The 14,029-nt window shown below is 34.7% G+C and overlaps 2 non-coding genes across 2 annotated transcripts; both read left to right on the top strand.

Annotated features, from left to right (window-relative positions):
- The first annotated feature begins 494 nt into the window (after nt 1-494).
- Trnal-uaa (transfer RNA leucine (anticodon UAA)) lies at nt 495-577 on the top strand. The gene has a single exon. It is a non-coding gene; the product is annotated as a tRNA-Leu (tRNA).
- Nucleotides 578-3,735: 3,158 nt separating this feature from the next.
- Nucleotides 3,736-3,818, top strand: Trnal-uaa (transfer RNA leucine (anticodon UAA)). The gene has a single exon. It is a non-coding gene; the product is annotated as a tRNA-Leu (tRNA).
- Nucleotides 3,819-14,029: the final 10,211 nt, after the last annotated feature.

Here is a 14,029-nt window from a genome sequence, read left to right as displayed (position 1 = left end):
ACTAGTCGTCCATCAGTATGTCTTTGGTAACAGACGACAAATATTTGTTGACGATGGAAAATAAACGGCTGCTAACGATTAGTTGCTAAGTAAATATATGAAATAGTCAAACATTTTTTAAATATAAGGCAGACATGTCTTTCCCTTTGATATAATCTCAGTTTGGTTTTCATTTCAACATCCAAGTAACATATCCAAAGTCTTAATATCTGCCCGAATCATCTGTCACAAAAAGGCACCTGTGTCAGCCATGTTGGCAACCGGGTTGTTTACCCAAGTTGCGTCACTACAATAAGACCACAACTTCCGGTTCAATCTAAAGCGACATGGTGATATATATACTGCCACACTTCAACGTAAAGGTTATATCTACTGTAAAAATTGACAAATGAACCTGTTACAAGAATGGATGGGGAAAACAGTAATTATGATTTTTCAGCCACAACAGATCTCAATAGTTACTTGTACTTACCAATCGCCTTTGTGAAGTAAGAAGTACCGTGGCCGAGTGGTTAAGGCGTTGGACTTAAGTTCCAATGGAGCTCTCTCCGCGTGGGTTCGAACCCCACCGGTACTAGTATTTTTTGTTCACATGCTAATTTATATGTACGAAATACTGCCAAAAGCGATTGCTATCTCAAGGCTATGCAGTCTTTGCAGATGATCGAACTTCATTGTTGTTTGCATTTTATTAGGAAATGATCTCGACAAAATGTCAATATTCATTGATTTTCCATTTGAAAGGCAGATAAAGTGCATAACAAAATCTGCATAGGAGCAGGAATTAGTTCAAATGAAGGTATCCGCCGTAACCGACTCACAACCCGGGCATTATCAAAAAAAAGCATCACACCACAGCGAAAACCAGCTAGTCCAAAATCTGGCATTAAAAGAAAAGTAATGCAAATCTAATCGCATTTTTAAACAAAATATTTGAACGTTGTTAACATTGCCCTCTGTCTTAATACATAAACACAGTCCAGAGAAGACTTCTGTCAGTCATTGTGTCGAATGTCTTGTGGAAGCCAGAGAAAACTCCGACTAAAATTACCATAACGGTATCAGTAGTGTTTAATCGAAACCAAGAAAGGTCGAAGGGAGACAACTCCCAAACATCATACCCCTACACAATACTATTCACAGCAGATATGATTCTCAGGATACCAAGGGAGACTACATCAGAGAGGACTACTACTGATCCTCTCATTCATTAGTGTATAGTGACACCTCAAGAGGTATGTGGCGTCCTCTTCTGTGCTCCATCCCCGCACTCACATTTGTAAAATAGTTTACACATACAGCGAAGGCATTTGTGTCCCCCCGGGGGCTTCCGAGTGGAGTGCTCGCTGCCGAAACTACAAAGAAAAACAACATACACTAGTAAACACACATTTCAAGTATTTGTTAAACAAACGAGTAAATAGGGAGAGAAATCAATACATTTAAAGCCCTATATCCACACACATTTTCAAGTATTTGTTAACACAACACTCCTGCTAAACACATAGTCTAAAACATATAATCCAGCCATCCTACCCGTGCATACGCAAAGCATATCTCTCCTAGCCCTTCGAAATCAGCACATCCACACAGATAACATATATAATTATGAAAAGTAGGTATAGTGAACAGCCGTATGCAGAAAGAGTGGAGTGGAATCACAGAAACCAATAGACATTTATAAAGTGATAAATTAGCTTCGTCAATATGATTGGGAAAGGTTTTCAACACGGGACTAAAAAAGAAAAAAAAAACAAGTGTTAATTACAATTACACATGCATCGATCTAATCACTGACTTTAGCCGGAGGATGAGACCTGTGTCAGGATTGTCCACTCTCACGCACTAATGATCCCTCTGTGACTTTTCGGAAAAGAGAAGGCATGAAAACGCTGGCCCAGGGGCCTACGGATAGTGTCAGACTATACAATTATTTTTAAAGGCATTAGACAGACTTCGAAATTACCCGAACACAAACCAAATATAGTTTGGCCCCAAACTCTTCGTTTCAGCTCCTGGACATTAACAACTGCTAGAGATAGGATAAGGCACTATTATGTCCTGGAGCCGTCGATTAAAACTAGCATGATTGAACGATCACCGCAAAAGACGGTTCCTTCCCAAGTGGGTGTGTGTGAGACGATACTCGGGGGAGGGGGAGGGGGTGAGACGATACTCGGACACGAGAGAAGTCACGGAGACGGAAAACCTGTTAACCAACCAATTAACCAATTGAAACCAAGTTAAGTGAGGGAAAACCAGAAACGTCCTCACAAACGAAGACTGAGGTAGAAAAACGTAAAACTGCTTTGAAAGATCTCTATATTTTGTTACACGGATGTGCATTAACCTTAAATAGTTGGAAGAAGACTACCTCGAATGTCTTTGAAAGATCAGAGTTACCAATGAAAACATTGAGAAGTCAATCGGTGAACTATATATATTCTCATAGATGATGTCAAATTGTAACTAATTTGAAATCAATTTTATACAAAGGGACGAATGAAGACATTATTTCAATGGACTAGAGACAGAAAATTAAAAATATTTCAATAGATTCGGCTGTTTACAACAAGATAAAGTTACACTGACCATCATACACCCTGCTTAGATAGGCTTCAGGTAATTACTTATATAATCAGGGAACGAAATAATACATGAACATGTGTAGTAGATCAGTAACGACAGAATACCTCTGGCCACTGGTCAATACACAATTGCTCACAGTAGGTGTCAGTAATAAATTAATTCTGGCAGATACGTTATGATGAAACATTTGACTTATGTTTAGCACAATCACAACAGCCGAATCTATTGCCATTTATGTGTGCAAGACCATGTATTATTCAATCCTTGTTTACCTGTTAGCTAATGTTAAATAATATTCTATCAGTTAATTAACATGGCTTGTATAAATACAACCACATTTCTAGTCAGTACGGTTCGGTTCCTGAAGGCCAGATAGGAGAGAAGCTAGTCCCCACTGGCGGGACGCCCGATCGCTCGCTGCACAAGAGCATCCCAACTCTAGTCTCAACTTTTGAAACTGTTACACGTTTTCATTTTTATCGGCGCTAACGTGAAATGCTGAGGGATACGCGTCATCAATAGTTGTGAAAGCAGAGGAAGAGACAGAAACAGATAGGACACGATATCAATCAGTCGACAGTTCTTGGGATCAAGAAAGAGGTTAGGAAGTTTATGGTGCCCATATAGCCGGAAGGGTTCTGACTACGACAAAGGCTGAACTATTGGACTAAGGCTCTCAATGCTACAACGACTCCGGCGGCAATGATGATGATGATGATGATGGTGATGAAGATCAGCTTGATAAAGTTGTTCAAAACAAAACAAACAAAAAACCAGAAAACAAAAATGATTTGGAAGTACTTAAATCGAAATAGTATAATAGCTGATAGAATGAATTGTCTACAAGTAATTATAGACATCTATGTCATATGTTATTGATAGTTCAGTGATCGACAAAGCCATATTTTTGCCTCTATGTCTATATACTTATCCGACATCGATTACAACAGGGACGTTTGTACGTTCAACGACAGAGTTCACTTATGAAGTCCGAGTTCCAGTGTCTTTTCAAAACACACACTCTTTATAAACCTTACCTGTTGACATTTTTATAGACAGTGCAGTGTGATTACGAAAATTTTATGCAATACAGAACATATTTGATAAAGCTGGGAAAATCACCGATATGGAAAACGTCATACTATCAGTACCGTGGCCGAGTGGTTAAGGCGTTGGACTTAAGTTCCAATGGAGCTCTCTCCGCGTGGGTTCGAACCCCACCGGTACTAGTATTTTTGTTTGTTATTTTAAGTTTAAATGGAAGCAAAACGTAGCCAGAGGACGCAGTATATCTGTTGCGATGCTTTCCAGTACTTTTTTATTTTAAATTTTTAAACATGATCCAATTAATTGCAAATATTTCAAGAAACTGCCATTAAACTACTTATGTTTTAGAGATTTTATAATTTCTAAAATTTCATCCTTGTTCTGGTTATGTTTTTATTTTTAAATGTTAAATGACATAAGTAATGTAAAAACAAAACAACAATATGTTGTTGCACTTCTTTAAGTGGCACGAGCGTCATATGCATTTTCACTTCTTTTTCGAGAATAAGTAGTATTCTTGATTATTTTCAAGGCAATATTTGTTTCCAGCAAACAATTCGTCATTTAAATGTGATCATGAGAATGACACTGGGATGATAAGCAAAAAATATCTCAAAACGCTGATTTTCAATTTAATATGTCAGCTACACATCACACATCTCCATAACAATCGCAAAACGGAAATTTTGAAAACATGATTTGCTTAAATCCTGTATTTGACGATGTTCAAAGGGCCACTGTGCTTATTTTATTTAATTATTTCTTTTACCCAAATGTTAATATTTTTAAATTCAAGAAAAAAATAAAAATAAAAAAACCCGTCATGTCAGCACTCACGTATTTCAAATTGTGATTTGTGTCGATTATTCATGTAAACATTATTATTATTAGAATTTTGCCCAAAACTTCCAGAGTTTATTACACTCAAGAGAATCACGTAAACTCTAGCAACGAAAGAAAACCTGTTGAAATCGTTGACGTCCAAAAACGAATTACGACGTCATCTACGCCTTCAAAAATGTAGTTCACCGGATAAATTTACAGAACGTCTTAAAAGGCGCTTCTCTTTTGTATATCAAAATTCGAATATTTATCGCATTGGAATCCACTATGTACTGAATGATATCATACTTCCGGTCAAACATGAGTTTCGTACATCCATAAGGTTGTGAAATGTTAACATGTTCTTCTACACCAGCTTAAAAAAAGCATTTCTAGCGATCTTTCTTTTTCCAGGTTTGAAAAACAAAAAAATTCCGTCGAGGAAATTGTAATGTAAATTTATAATCTATGAAATATGGGAAACTATCAACATTTATTTATTTATATATATTTACACTAAGAGACATAAAAAGGTCAAGGAGAGCAAGAAAATGGGTTTCGGAAGAGTAAGCGTCTTCTGCATCTTTGTCAATCTACGTCATGTCCGACAGAGAGCCGACTTAAAAACGAGATTTTTTGAACATAAATCATCGCGTCACTTAGTAATGTTGAGGAAGCAGGAATGTTCTTGTCACGATAAATATTAACAGGAGAACTTCACACTTATCGCACAAGCTAGTGTCTGGAAATTAGGTCACGTCCTCGATATTACGAGCTGTAGGGTATATCACATACACAATATGGTCCCTGATTCTTTTACACGGGTTACAAATTTGTTTATATTATTTCTTATGAATTTAGTAAATAAACAACAACAAGGTTCGTATACTTCGATCCTAGAGTTTATCACTAATAGTGAACTACTAAATCAAAATGTATTGTGAAATATGTGTATCTTAGGTTTCCTTGTTAAGCTGGATAGGTTAGTTCTAGTTATCAGCAGTAGGTATGATAGTATTAATACACGGATAAGTTTCAGTCGCATCCACATGTAGTGTTTATAACATGGACGAAACAAAAAGCGTGTCCCCCACTCAAAAGCGAGGGGGAAAATGCCCCCTCCCCTTGATGGTGCTATAAGTTAGTCACTGAGCTATAAGTTAGTCACTGAGCTATAACTTAGTCACTGAGCTATAACTTAGTACAGAGCTATAAGTTAGTCACTGAGCTATAACTTAGTCACTGAGCTATAAGTTAGTCACTGAGCTATAACTTAGTCACTGTGCTATAACTTAGTCACTTAGCTATGAGTTAGTCACTGAATTGTAACTCAGTCACTGAGCTATAAGTTAGTCACTGAGCTTTAACTTAGTCACTGAGCTATAAGTTAGTCACTGAGTTGTAACTTAGTCACTGTGCTATTACTTGGTCACTGAGCTATAACTTAGTCAATGAGCTATAAGTTAGTCACTGAGCTATAAGTTAGTCACTGAGCTATAAGTTAGTCACTGAGCTATAACTTAGTAACTGAGCTATAAGTTAGTCACTGAACTATAACTTAGTCACTGTGCTATTACTTGGTCACTGAGCTATAACTTAGTCACTAAGCTATAACTTAGTTCTGAGCTATAAGTTAGTCACTGAGATATAAGTTAGTCACTGAGCTATAACTTAGTCACTGAGCTATAACTTAGTCACTGTGCTATTACTTGGTCACTGAGCTATGAGTTAGTCACTGAGCTATAACTTAGTACTGAGCTATAAGTTAGTCACTGAGATATAAGTTAGTCACTGAGCTATAACTTAGTCACTGAGCTATAACTTAGTCACTGTGCTATTGCTTGGTCACTGAGCTATAAGTTAGTCACTGAGCTATAACCTAGTCACTGTGCTATTACTTGGTCACTGTGCTATTGCTTGGTCACTGAGCTATAAGTTAGTCACTGAGCTATAACTTAGTCACTGAGCTATAAGTTAGTCACTGAGCTATAACTTAGTCACTGTGCTATTGCTTGGTCACTGAGCTATAAGTTAGTCACTGAGCTATAACTTAGTCACTGTGCTATTACTTGGTCACTGTGCTATTGCTTGGTCACTGAGCTATAAGTTAGTCACTGAGCTATAACTTAATCACTGAGCTATAAGGTAGTCACTGAATTTTAAGTTAGTCACTGAGCTATAACTTAGTCACTGAATTTAAAGTTAGTCACTGAGCTATAAGGTAGTCACTGAATTTTAAGTTAGTCACTGAGCTATAACTTAGTCACTGAGTTATAACTTAGTCACTGTGCTATAACTTAGTCACTTAGCTATGAGTTAGTCACTGAGTTGTAACTCAGTCACTGAGCTATAAGTTAGTCACTGAGCTTTAACTTAGTCACTGAGCTATAAGTTAGTCACTGAGCTGTAACTTAGTCACTGAGCTATAACTTAGTACAGAGCTATAAGTTAGTCACTGAGCTATAACTTAGTCACTGAGCTATAAGTTAGTCACTGAGCTATAACTTAGTCACTGTGCTATAACTTAGTCACTGTGCTATTACTTGGTCACTGAGCTATAACTTAGTCACTAAGCTATAACTTAGTTCTGAGCTATAAGTTAGTCACTGTGCTATTGCTTGGTCACTGAGCTATAAGTTAGTCACGTCACTGAGCTATAACTTAGTCACTGAGCTATAACTTAGTCACTGAGCTATAACTTAGTCACTGTGCTATTACTTGGTCACTGAGCTATAACTTAGTCACTGAGCTATAACTTAGTCACTGAGCTATAACTTAGTCACTGAGCTATAACTTAGTCACTGAACTATAACTTAGTCACTGTGCTATAACTTAGTCACTGTGCTATAACTTAGTCACTGTGCTATAACTTAGTCACTGAGCTATAACTTAGTCACTGAGCTATAACTTAGTCACTGAGCTATAACTTAGTCACTGTGCTATTGCTTGGTCACTGACCTATAACTTAGTCACTGAGCTATAACTTAGTCACTGTGCTATTGCTTGGTCACTGAGCTATAACTTAGTCACTGAGCTATAACTTAGTCACTGTGCTATTGCTTGGTCACTGAGCTATAACTTAATCACTGAACTATAACTTAGTCACTGTGCTATTGCTTGGTCACTGAGCTATAACTTAGTCACTGAGCTATAACTTAGTCACTGTGCTATTGCTTGGTCACTGAGCTATAACTTAATCACTGAACTATAACTTAGTCACTGTGCTATAACTTAGTCACTGAGCTATAACTTAGTCACTGAGCTATAACTTAGTCACTGTGCTATTACTTGGTCACTGAGCTATAACTTAGTCACTGAGCTATAACTTAGTCACTGAGCTATAACTTAATCACTGAACTATAACTTAGTCACTGTGCTATTGCTTGGTCACTGAGCTATAACTTAGTCACTGAGCTATAACTTAGTCACTGTGCTATTGCTTGGTCACTGAGCTATAACTTAATCACTGAACTATAACTTAGTCACTGTGCTATAACTTAGTCACTGAGCTATAACTTAGTCACTGAGCTATAACTTAGTCACTGTGCTATTGCTTGATCACTGAGCTATAAGTTAGTCACGTCACTGAGCTATAACTTAGTCACTGAGCTATAACTTAGTCACTGAGCTATAACTTAGTCACTGTGCTATTACTTGGTCACTGAGCTATAACTTAGTCACTGAGCTATAACTTAGTCACTGAGCTATAACTTAATCACTGAACTATAACTTAGTCACTGTGCTATAACTTAGTCACTGAGCTATAACTTAGTCACTGCTATTACTTGGTCACTGAGCTATAACTTAGTCACTGAGCTATAACTTAGTCACTGAACTATAACTTAGTCACTGAACTATAACTTAGTCACTGAACTATAACTTAGTCACTGAGCTATAACTTAGTCACTGAGCTATAACTTAGTCACTGAGCTATAACTTAGTCACTGAGCTATAAGTTAGTCACTGAGATATAACTTAGTCACTGAGCTATAACTTAGTCACTGAGGTTTTGAGATGTCTTCCTCTTTAGTATCAGCTTTGATCCTCATCATAGATTCCCTTTAAAGTGTAAAAACCAATCAGACAGTTTGGCTTCCAGTAATCCCTTAAAGCCCTACTGCTCTGTGCTCTGAGAGCCAAGATAGGTCCAAGTTCTATATGTAGATTTACTATTGATCTACCAGGTAGTTCTTTCACCCTGTCTTTCTTGGATGTTTAACTACATCAGGATAAATAACTAATCTGTTTCATGATCTGTGACCTTCACTGAAGCAGAAAATGTTTACAGACCACAAAAAATACATAATGACAGCCATAGGGTTATCACAATATGTACCTAGGAGACTAATAGCAGTGATGTCATGGCTGGAATTAAGTCTATATACATCTGCTATAGAAATACCAACAGGGGGTGGTGGGGAGTTGCAGTGGTAACACACTCGCCTTTTACCTTTCATCCTGGATTGGACGTGAAAAAGTATGGGGATCATGTGCCTGACCACATAGGGTTTCCCTGGGTACTCCGGTTTCCTGCTTGCATCCAGGCCGGCAAGTTATTTATATAAACTTATAGCTTGTTTCCCAATTGTTGTAAAATGAATGAAGTAAATAATGATAACTATATAATATTAATACACACATATAATACCAACAGGGGATATATCAAAATGTCATATACTGCCGTCTTTACTTCTAGTCAAATGTTGTGTTGGTTCCCTGGCCTTAGCTAGGAGGGATCACTACGGAATAAACAGCCTTGAACTCCAGTCACTCATTCTCAGCTTACTTTATTTGTGATAAGCTGTATTTTTCAATTCTTTTCGATGATGGGAAAACTAAAAAAAAAAATAAACAAAATGCTGATATACCACAGTTTATTTCTTTTTCATCATATCACAAAAAACAAAACATTTTCTGCAAAATGAAAAAAAAAAATTACGAAATTTCCCCCCCAATTACTTCTACATTTCGTTCGTCAATCTATCTAGCAATTACACCATTATCTTACAAGTCTTAATTCAATCTGATAAAGTAAAGACAATATGATGTAAATTCTCCGGAGACCAGATTCATGATTCACACATCAGTTGAACCACAGAAATTGACGATAAAATCTACATGCCTAGCACATGAATTTCAAACTAACATAAGTAGGACATTCACTCTGCTTAAAATAACCATCGAGAACTTTTATAAAAGAAAAAAAATGAACAGTAGATGTTTATTTTGATTTACTTGTAACATATTACTGATTTTCTCGAATCCATTAAATCTACAAGTATTTCCACATGAACTACTAGATATTTAAATTTTTCAGCTTACGGAGGATTTACAGTTCAAAATACACAATCATGGCATTGTGATATTAAAACAAGGAATAAACAAATAAAAAAAAAACAGTGTTAGAAGTTTGTTGAGATGTAATTATCCAACAATTTACCTGATCTAGCTTCTACACAAGATGAAATAGACACACATACCTGATCAAAATCGATGCTAATACACAGACACAAAAACATTATGTAAAAATCAATATTAATATGATACAAGTGTAACCATTTGGTATGTTAATAATAAAAATTAAAACTTTAATCAGATATAAATCAAATTTCTAAATCAATATGTATGTATATTTTAAACATACTGGAAAATATTAAAGCATCATCTACATGACCCGATTCATCTTAGATTGTTAAAAAACTTTAGTTACATGTAGAAAATCATATTTTTACCAGTAACTGCAGTGAAAATCTACTGTAGAATTAGATGAATAAAAATGCCATTACTTCTACAACTTTTATCAAAAGGAATCGGACATAATTTTAGGCAGGTCAAATGTGTAAAATGAATCTGGAAGTATTATACAAATGTTTCAGACTGTTTATTCTCTCTCTCTCTCCATCCCTATCCCACCCTCCTATTTATTCTATGACCTTGACAATACTAATGTTTACATCCACAGAAATGGTTTTTTTTTTTTTGCATTTTAGACTCGATGCGATATACTGGACGCCTCCTTCAGATAATCAATGATTTTAGACAGAAAAACTCACTTTTTTTTCTAAACGGGACACCATTTGTAAACACAATCAATGACTGGGCAAAATGAGGACAGGAAAATTGTGCATAATTGAAAAGCCATCATTAATGAAAAGTTAAAATCATCTTTTTTTTTCACAGCCAGATTGACAACATTTATATTGTTCAAACATTAACAGTATATCACAGATTCATCAAGGCAAGAGTACTGATTTTGGGAGTAACATCCACGTACATTATATACAAACTAATTTGATTTTTGTTCAAAGCAAAAACGTTTAAGTACATTAAATTTTCCACATGCATGTTATATACTTGTGTGCTTTACTTAAGCTTAACAGAGTCAATTTTCAGAATTTTATCAGATTCAAATGGAGGAAATTTAGTTTCCATTTCTTGGTAGCTACCGACAACAAATTCAAATTTTGTGCTTGTGAGTATTTTCAGGACTACCTGTGTATATTAGCCCTACTAACAGTGCAGAACCATTTCAATGGTAACTGTAACCATGACATGATCTATAAAAAAGACATTTATAATCTAACATTAGACCTTTCTCATTATGTGTGTTGAAGTCACAAATACATTAAAATTTCATCAATTTACAAAATCCAATGACTTGGCACAATTAATTGTCCTTAAAACAACTTTCACATAATCATGAATAATGATGATTCCCCCACAAAGCACTAGAATAAGCTTTTATATATATGAATATGAATTTCACAGATATGTTAACTCCGACCTGAATCCTGGGTCATTTCGAGGCAAACAAAACACAAATCCCCACACAACAATTCAGTCAACCTTCTTCATATTGCATTACAATACTCTTTTCACTGATAGAACTTTTTATCCTAACAAAATTTATTGCTTTATATCATATATTGATCACAATTTAACCTTGAACTCTAAAAGATTTGCTGCAATATGGAAGACAATGTGAAGTGAAAAAAAAAATCCTGTCATCCAATATTACAATCACATGGTCATCCGATTTTGTGATCTCAAGGTCATATAATTTATGACCCACGCTCATTGAATGTTTCAACCTCAAGGTCATCTAATAATATGTTACTACCTCAAGGTCATCTTATGATTAAAAACCCTGTCAATGATGTCAGAAGATTCATATCATTTGTGTGAAAACAATGGCATGGAATTTTAAGGAAACTGAACAGCAGTACCTAAGAGTACAGAGATGTTAAATGTACAGTCTTCTACCAAAAAGAAGCTGGTTAGCCTTGCCACTGAGGTAGTCATCACAAATAGAGTAAAACCCATAGGAAGCATTGATGCTGCTTTTGTTATTGTCACATGACTTTGTTTTTTGTTGTCACATGACTTTGCTTTTGTTATTGTCACATGACTTTGTTTTTGTTATTGTCACACAACTTCGTTTTTGGATCTGCTTTTTAACTGAATTGCTTTGTTCTTGTGTTTGTATTAAATTGGTTTGTCTTATTAAAATCGTATCATGCAATGTGGAAACGTTTACATTGTTAAACTAAATGTATATACATCTACATACTATATGCATGTATTATCTACAATTACAATTCTGGACACGCCCAATGCTATTTCTTACAGATACTTTCATAAACAAATAAACAAAAAATATAACATTTAGCTTTTGGTAAGTGACTAAGGACGGATAATTTCTTGTGAAAAATATGACAATATGCATACCTGGTATTAGTTATTTTGATGTAATAACTCTTTGATTTAACAAAAAAGAAAACTTCAAACATGACTGAATTAATTTCATATGAATATTGGCAGTCTCTTTATCATATGAATGCATAAAAAGGCACACAGAAAATTAACATAAAAAATCTTTTTTGGTACAACTATTAAAATTTCAAACCAAACATTTTCTGATGGTGAATTATAAAGTGCGTAGCTAACAGTATTATTCAATCTTTACTGTGCAACATAGAATAGGCAAAAAAACAAATGGCTGTGGACATCATGCTCACTTTTAATGAGAATAATGGTAAAAATATACATCCGATACGAAAATAAATTACTTTCAATCTCTGAGACGTGTTACTAATATTTACAAAATAATCTTATATCAGGAGATGTAATTTGTATAACCGATTTCTAATTTAACCTTACAATTTTGTAAAGAAGATTTGTAAAGCACAAGTGGAATGTTTCATAACAGAAGATGTTTTTGAATGATAGTTATCTCCCCTGGATCATTAACAAAGTTCAAATGGACGGAATCAAAAATACATCCTGTCTATATGACAGACATCTTTGAGTGACAGATGACTAGTAATTTTTTTAAAAGCATAAAACATTTGTTATCACAATCCAGTTTGGCTTTTGTACAATTGTGCCACACAAAAACCTACACAATCACAAATTAAAAACAAGAAAGTTTAACACTATTAATTAAAGAGTGCCATTCCTGTACAACTGAAATAGAGACCAGAAACTCAAAAAATCATTTTATTTGCTTTCTATTGCATCTGTGTGAATTATTAATTTAAATGCCACAGGAGCCTGATGATATCACCAAACAAAACATTAAGTCCTAAACTGGGATAATTTTATTTATGAAAAAGATATTAAAGATATCTGTATATAGTTTGTAATCAGCTATGCGATTAGTTTCTTGGAATATCACACCAATTGTTATTTTTCCCTTTTTTTCCACTTTTTCCTGTAGGATAAAAAAAAAACAACAACTTTTACACAAAGTTTGCATAACAAAAAGATTATTTCTTCTACTATTTGACATGTGGCTAAATCTATTTGGAGACAAAACAAATAAAAAAAGCCAGTGAAAGAAAAAAACATAAATTGATGAATTTGTAAAATAAGAACATCACTTTATATACATTTAATCTGATTCAATGTTATAACTGTATCAGAAAGATATCTAAGTAACCAACAAACATGCTGAACAGTCATATCCTATTAAGAGGCAGATAAAAGTCATAGTTCTTAGATAATAACTCAGAAAGGTAGAAATTTATCTGATATTAGTAAAACACCATCATTAAAACATTTTTTGTCACTCTGTAACCAGAAGTATTTATGAATAAACAAGTCTCTTTCTATCAAGACTAATTTCCCTTGTGGTAAGGAACAACCTCTAAAATTTTCAAAATTTTCAAAATCTAACTAGAATATTTTGTTATCTACCATCTAGAATACACTACAATCCCCAATGGCACAAATTGTCATAATTTCAATATGTACTGTAAATGAACTAATTTCAACACATCAAATATTTTAGTGCATTTTATCAACTTTGCACACTTAGCACATTGCTGAACTTGTACACCTGTTACATACAATAGGGAAATACAATTTAATAGCACAATGATAATTCTTAGCAAATTAAGTGCTGTCATATAATCACTGCCAGAATAAGTGTGTTTGAATTATCCTTTTTAAATCTATCTAGTTTTGCAGCTAAAATTTACTGTGAATAAAAGAAAATAAGCTTTGATGTAAAGGAAATGATACAGAATAAAACATAAAGAGATACCAGCATTATCAGAACCAATATCAT

The sequence above is a fragment of the Ylistrum balloti genome, unplaced genomic scaffold (genome assembly GCF_031769215.1).
Source record: "Ylistrum balloti isolate Yb309-2 unplaced genomic scaffold, AGI_CSIRO_Ybal_v1 Utg369686, whole genome shotgun sequence".
In the NCBI taxonomy this organism is placed as follows: Eukaryota; Metazoa; Mollusca; class Bivalvia; order Pectinida; family Pectinidae; genus Ylistrum; species Ylistrum balloti.
Note: the sequence above shows the minus strand (reverse complement) of the source record. Positions and strands in the feature narration are given on the sequence as shown.